This window comes from Hyperoodon ampullatus (genome assembly GCF_949752795.1).
Source record: "Hyperoodon ampullatus genome assembly, chromosome: 2".
NCBI lineage: Eukaryota > Metazoa > Chordata > Mammalia > Artiodactyla > Ziphiidae > Hyperoodon > Hyperoodon ampullatus.
The window spans coordinates 172,198,781-172,205,928 of NC_136915.1; positions in this window are offsets into that span (position 1 = coordinate 172,198,781).

The window sequence follows — 7,148 nt, forward strand, 5'->3', positions numbered from 1 at the left end:
TATACCACCAACCTGTTAAGCTTTAGTTGGGGTGGGGGGTGGAGGGAGGGGAGAGATGGGGAAGAAAAAGCCCTCTCTTAATTACTCATTGGATCAGGTGGGAGACAGCCTGGCTTTCCCATTGGTTGCTGTGCATAGAGTAGACATTTAAGAAGAGTACTCCATCCAAATTATCAGGCTTTTATCTTGCTGTACCTGAAGAGGTCTAATCGGTGTATTGCGGACCATTTTCCTGTTAATTAAAATTGTTCTGGGCCCAGACTGCAACAATCAGGCAAATCATGTTTGTGTATAAATCATGGCATGTGGCACCTATAGGGAAAGAGGTCCTGGGGAGGATCGACAAACTTGATGCCAATACAGGCTTTCCTGACCCAGTCGAGAACCTAAATCCATAAGCTATTCGCTAGCTCTGAATAGAACAGCATATATGGAAGGCCAAGGGCACTGTGCCAAGGAATATGACAACTGTGTCACAGAATGAAGGAAGGTGCTCTGTGTGCCACCTGCTCAAGGGTCAGAGATCAGGAGAAAAGCGCTAAGGACCTCTTTCTCCCAGGGTACCCCCTACTGGTCATCGCTCTCCTGAGGAATCCTACACACTCACACCCTGCTCATCTCAAGTGTCCTCATGGCCTCTACAAGCAGAGAGCTCTGAACCTTGTTCCTCCTCCCTAGGATCCACAGCCTAAGTGTTTCTTATCACCAAACCTAGCCAGTGGGAGAAAAAAAAAATCATTTAGCATCATATGAATCTAAGGAAGCACTCTGCCCCCAGTGAGTGAAAATAAGCTTTTTACATTATTATGCAGAGCAATTTGTATCCCAAGTCCAGAAAGGCATTCTGGCTTTCCCCTTAGATGGTCCATGGCCTACCTGGCATTCTGGGGTGAATCCCCACTTTCCCTTGGGAGATAATACTAGTAGAAAACATTTCTTTTACCCATGACACATAGTACAACTGGGGAGGGGCGAAGGGCACAGATAGCTCTACCTCCTCAACTCTGAGTAGATCCTGGGACTTGGGAGTTTTTCTCCTGCTACAGCAGAAAGCTGTAGAAGATCCAAACAAAAGGAAAATAGTCTAACTGACTCACTTTGCTGTACAGCAGAAACTAACACAACATTGTAAATCAACTATACTCCAACAAAGGACATTTTTTTAAAAATTTATTTTCCTTTAAAAAAGGAAAATAAAAGCAAAAAAGGTAAGATAAAGTCAGGGTAAGGATAATATACAAAATGCATTCATTGCCTCCTAAGTGCCAAATACCAATGAAGTATCCAATGATGAATGAAACAGAAATGGCCCTGCCTTCATGAAATTAACAACCTGAGGGAGAAGATGAATGACATAAAGTAAACAACAACTGAGTAATTACCAATAGCAGTAAGTCTATGAAGACTATGTAAAGGCGTGAGGTGGTGGAGAAAAATGGGTGCAAAGCCATGTGGGGTTGTATGGACAGTCATCTCTGAGGAGGAGACATTTCAGCTGAGACCAAAAAGATGACAAGGATTCAGGAAAGAGTTGGGGGAAGAGTTCAGGCAGAGGAACCACATGCAAGAAGCATGGCTTGGGCCATTTAGAGAACAATGAGGGGGCTGGCGTGGCAAGAATATGGTGGTGAAGAGAGCAGAGTGAGATGTGCTTTAAGAGGGGCCTTATGAGCTATAGGAAGGAGTTTGGATTTTATTCCATGTGAGAAAGGAAACTACTGTATTAGTGTGTATTAAAATAGGAAGGTGGCATGTTTTGCTTTGTGGTTTTTTTTTTTTTCATCTGGATGATTTCTAGAGAATATAGTAAAAGGCAAGGGTTGAAGAGAAAAATTAGAGAGCTGTTATGGTGGTTCAGGCAAGAGATGGTGGTGGCTTAGCCTAGGGTGGTGGCCGTGGCCACAAAGACACGTGATTGGACTCTAGATACATCTTAGAAGTGGATATGGCAGAACCACATGAGGGACTGGATGTAGGGGGAGGGAGGGAGTGTCTGCGGTGAATGATTAGTAGATGGGAGGGCCATTTACTGAGATGGGGAAGGATGCAGGGAGAGGGGTTTACAGAGGTACTGCTTTAGTTAGGGAAAGAAAAATTTTCATTTTCACGGAATTAATATTGAGAAGATTGTGACAGTCTGAATAAGATGACCATGCCCTAATCCCCAGAACCCGTGAATATGTTACCTCATGTGATAAAAAGGAACTCTGCTGCTCGACATCATATGTCGTCAGGAAAATGCAGGTTAAACCAATAATGAGTTAACACTACGTGACTATTAGAATGACCAAAACCCCAAACACTGACAACACCAAATGATGATGAGGATGCAGCGCAATAGGAATTCTCATTCACCACTGGTGGGAATGCGAAATGGTACACCCACTTCGAAAGACAGTTTGGTGGTTTCTTACGAAACTAAACATACTCTTACCACACGATCCAACAACCACACTCCATGGTATTTACTCAAATAAGTTGAAAACTTATGTCCACACGAAAACCTGCACACATGTTAACAGCAGCTTTATTTATAACTGCCAAAACTTGGAAGTAACCAAGAAGTTCTTCAGTAGGTGAATGAACTAATAAACTGTGGCACATCCCAACAATGGAATATTATTCAGTGCTAAAAAGAAATGAGCTATCAAGCCATGAAAATACTTGGAGGAAATTTAAATGTATATTGCTAAGTGAAAAAAGCCAATCCAAAAAGGCTACATACTGTATAATTCCAACTATATGACCCTCTGGAAAAGGCAAAACTATGGAGACAATGAAAAGAACAGTGGTTGCCAGGGGTTGGGAGAAAGAGAGATGAATAGGCAGAGCACAGAGGAGTTTTAGGGCAGTGAAAATACTCTGTATGATGTCATAATAATGAATACGTCATTATACATTTGTCCAAACCCATAGAACGTACAACACCAAAAGGGTACAACACCAAGAACGTAAACAATGGACTTTGGGTGATGATGATATGTCAATGTAGGTTCATCATTGTGACAAATGTACCACTCTGGTGCAGGATATTGATAGTGGAGGAGGTTATGCATGTATGGGGGTAGAAAGTATATAGGAAATCTCTGTACTTTCTGCTCAATTTTCCTGTGAACCTAAAACTGTTCTAAAACCTAAAATCTATTAAAGGGGCAGGGAGAGGAGGCTTTGCAGGTATGACTAAGTTAAAAATTTGAGATGGGGAAATTTTATCCTGGATTATCAGGGTAGGCTCAAGGTAATCACAAGGGTCTTTATAAGAAGGAGGAAAAACGATCAGAGTCAGAAAAGATGTAGGCACAGAAGCAGAAGTCAGAGAGAAGAGAAGATAATGTGCTGCTGGCTTTGAAAATGGAGGAAGGGGTAACAAACCCAGGAAGTTGTAAAAGATAAGGAAATGGATTCTCCCCTACAGTCTCCAGAAGAAACACCTGCCAACACCTGGATTTTAGTCCAGTGAAACTGATTTAAGATTCCTGAGCTCCAGAACTGTAAGATGATAACTTTGTGTTGCTTTAAGCCACTAAGTTTATGGTAATTGTTACAGCAGCAATAAGAAACTAATAGAAAAACCACAAGACATCTAAGCAGAGATTTCAAGAAGGAACTGCATAGAACTATGGCACAAGTGTGGCTCTGAGCTTCCTAGCAGCCCATGCAAAGTGGGGGAAATACAATCTGGCATACATTACATTGTGCTCCTAAACTAAAAACAAGCTATTTGCCCAAGAGAAATTTCTCCTATGAATCTTTAGAGGAAAACACTGTGTGATACACTGAACAGTGTTTCCTCAAACAGTCCATAAATACCAGTAAGATGAGGATCCCTACCTTCAAAGACTGTCACAATCTGGAAGAGAGAAAAAGGCATATACCCAGGGAATTCCAATACAGATATGTGTGAAGCATACAAATAAGGGAGAAAAGAAGGAAATAATACTATTTTTCTTATCAGTTATATCCAAATCAGTGTGCTGCTGAAAACTAGGTTAGCACATGAATATCTTCAACCAGAGGGCCCAGTAAAGAATGGCCCTTGGAGAATAGCATAGGCAATGGCTCTGGGGTGAACCCCAAGAGTCACCTAGCAATAAAAAACGGTTTACATTCTCTTGACTTTTAATCTGTCCTGCGTAGACAATGGCTTCACTTTCCAGGCTATGTCACCTCTAAGGTCTGTACTATATTAGATAGTTTAGATTGAACCATATAAAATTACTGTTATTCAACCTTTGTTTTATTCGAAAAAATAGCAATTTCATATGGTTCAACTAACCATTAGATTTGAAACTAATATAAAATGCTTTGACTGAGACAGCTATATAATAATATCATTTTACTTAGATCATTGTTTTCTAGTTACTAAGTATCTTGCTATAGATAATTTTGAAAAATATAAGCAAGTAAAGAAAAACTACCCATAATCGCAACACCCAGAGATGATCTCTGCTAACAAGTTTGGTGTAGATATTTTTTATTTATAATATATGCATACTTTTTCCTTTAAAAATGGAATTTTTAAATGCTTCTGAGTAGACATGGCAGATTGAACACATTGTTTTATATCTGCTCTCCAAACAGCTCTAAAATGGTACTAAGGTAAAATGAAATGTAAACCCACAAAGTTGAGGAGTACAAGAGAGGAAACAACAGCAGATAAGATATGCCAACAAAATTTTGGAAACTGACAAAACAAATGGTTGAGTGGTAACTGATGAGGCAGATCAGAGAAAGTTGAAATCTAAGTTTCAAGGTGAAGAAGCCAATAAGAAGCAAGCCAATTGTGCCACAAAACTCTGAAATATCTCAGGGATTTGATGCATCATATACCTCTGAAAGGAAGAGTGGGCAGGTAGTTCTGGCTAGGACCAAATAGGAAAATTTCTTGAAATTTTATTTAAGAAACAGTTAACTTTTGAGATCTTTACCCCTCAGCCAGGCAATTGTGCCTACCCATTGCAGCAGAAAACAAGAGAATGACTTTCAGAAGAGAGGGGATTTGAGAGGATTTGTACTCAAAGACAGCAGTCGCTGGTGGGGGTAGTGGTGAGAAACATACTGAAAACAGAGTATTATGACACACTCCTTAGGTAATAGACTTGGTGATTCCTCAATGCAATGACCCATCCCCAATTATCACCAACCCCAATCAAATGGGAAAAGCCAACCTTTGTAAAACTCTGCCCATGCACATAGGCATTCCATTGGCATTTACAGGCACACCTCAGAGATATTGTGGGTTCAGTTCTAAACCACCACAACGAAGCGAATATTGCAATAAAGAGAGTCACATAAATTGTTTTGGTTTCCCAGTGCATATAAAAGTTATGTTTACACTATACTGCAGTCTATTAAGTGTGAAATAGCATTATGTCTAAAAAACATGTACATAACTTAATTAAAAAATTCTTTATTGCTAAAAATGCTTTATTGCTAAAACAAATACTTTATTACTAAAAAATGCTAACCATCAGAAAATGCTAGTCTTCACGGACTTGCCTGGTGGTCCAGTGGCTAAGACTCCATGCTCCCAATGCAGGGGGCCCATGTTTGATCCCTCGTCAGGGAACTAGATCCCACATGCCGCAACTAAGAGTTCACATGCCGCAACTAAAAGATCCCGCATGCCGCAACTAAGACCTGGAGCAGCCAAATAAATATATATATATATATATTTTTAGAAAGAGTGAATTTAGAAAATGCTAGCCTTCAGAAAGTTATAATCTTTTTGCAATAGTTACATCACACAGATCACAACAAATATAATAATAATGAAAAAGCTTGAAATATTGTGAGAATTACCAAAATGTAACACAGAAACATGAAGTGAGCAAACGCTTTTGGAAAAATGGCACTGATAGACTTGCTCGACACAGGGTTGCCACAAACCTTCGATTTGTAAAAAAAAAAAAAAAAAAAAAACCCAGTATCTGTGAAGTGCAATAAAGCAGGTATGCCTGCATGTGCCTCATCCTTAAATATGACAGTAAGAGACCATCAGACATCAGATGTGGAAGTCAGAGACCAAAGCAAAAAATAAATAAATTAAAAAAGGAATTCTGAGTAAACAGAGACCATGCAGGGAGCAAAATATAATAAAAGAAAACTATAACTATTTTCCAGTTAAACATAAAAGAAAATCTTGCATTCATGAAATAAGACAAAGAGGAAGGAAGGAAGGAAGGAAGGAAGGGAGGAAGAAGGAAGGAAGAAGGAAGGAAGGGAGGGAGGGAGGAATTGTGGAGGAGAGGAGAGAAGGAAGGAAGGAAGAGAAAAGGGGGGCAGAAAGGAAGGGAAGGAAGAACTGGAGGACAAAATAGAGCTCTTGAAAATTAAAGACATCAAAACATGAATTTAAAATTCAATAAGAGCTTGGAAGATAGAGTTGATGAAATCTCTAAGAAAGTAAAACAAAGTGACAATGAGTTCCAAAAAGAAAGAACAGAGAAGACAAAGGGGCAGAAATTCTCCAATAAATAATACAGGAAAAGTTCCCAGAATTGAAGAACATAGGTTTCCAGAATGAAAAGTCCATGGAGGGCCCAGCACAATGAATAAAAAATACATCTGCTCCAAAACACATGCATCATTATGAAACTTTAAACACTGGTGATAAAGAGGAAAAAAACCATAAAAACCTTTTAGAGAAAAGAAAACAGGTCATATACAATAAATCATAAATTATAATGCCATCAGCCTTCTCAATAACAACCTGAAAGCTACAAGAAAATTAATTAATGCTTTCAGAATTGTGATGGAAAATTATTATTCATTCAGAATTCTATACCCATTCAAACTATCCAGTGTGAGACTAGAATAAATGCATTTTCAGACCTACAAGGTATCAAAAATTTTACAATACTTCCCACGTGCTTTTGCTCAGAAGTTGCTAGGTAACTTCTTTTAAGTGTTCGCCTGATTAGGCCAGACCCACCTAAGATGATCTTCCTTATATTAACTTAGAGTAAACTGATTAGGAATCCTAATTACATATGCAAAGTCCTTTTTGCCATATAATTAGCATAATCACAGGAGTGATGTCTCCTCATATTCAGAGGTCCTTCCAACACCCAAGGGGAGGGATTATACAGGGCATGTCCACCAGGGAGCCATCTTCGAATTCTGCCTACCAGAGTATATTAAAAACA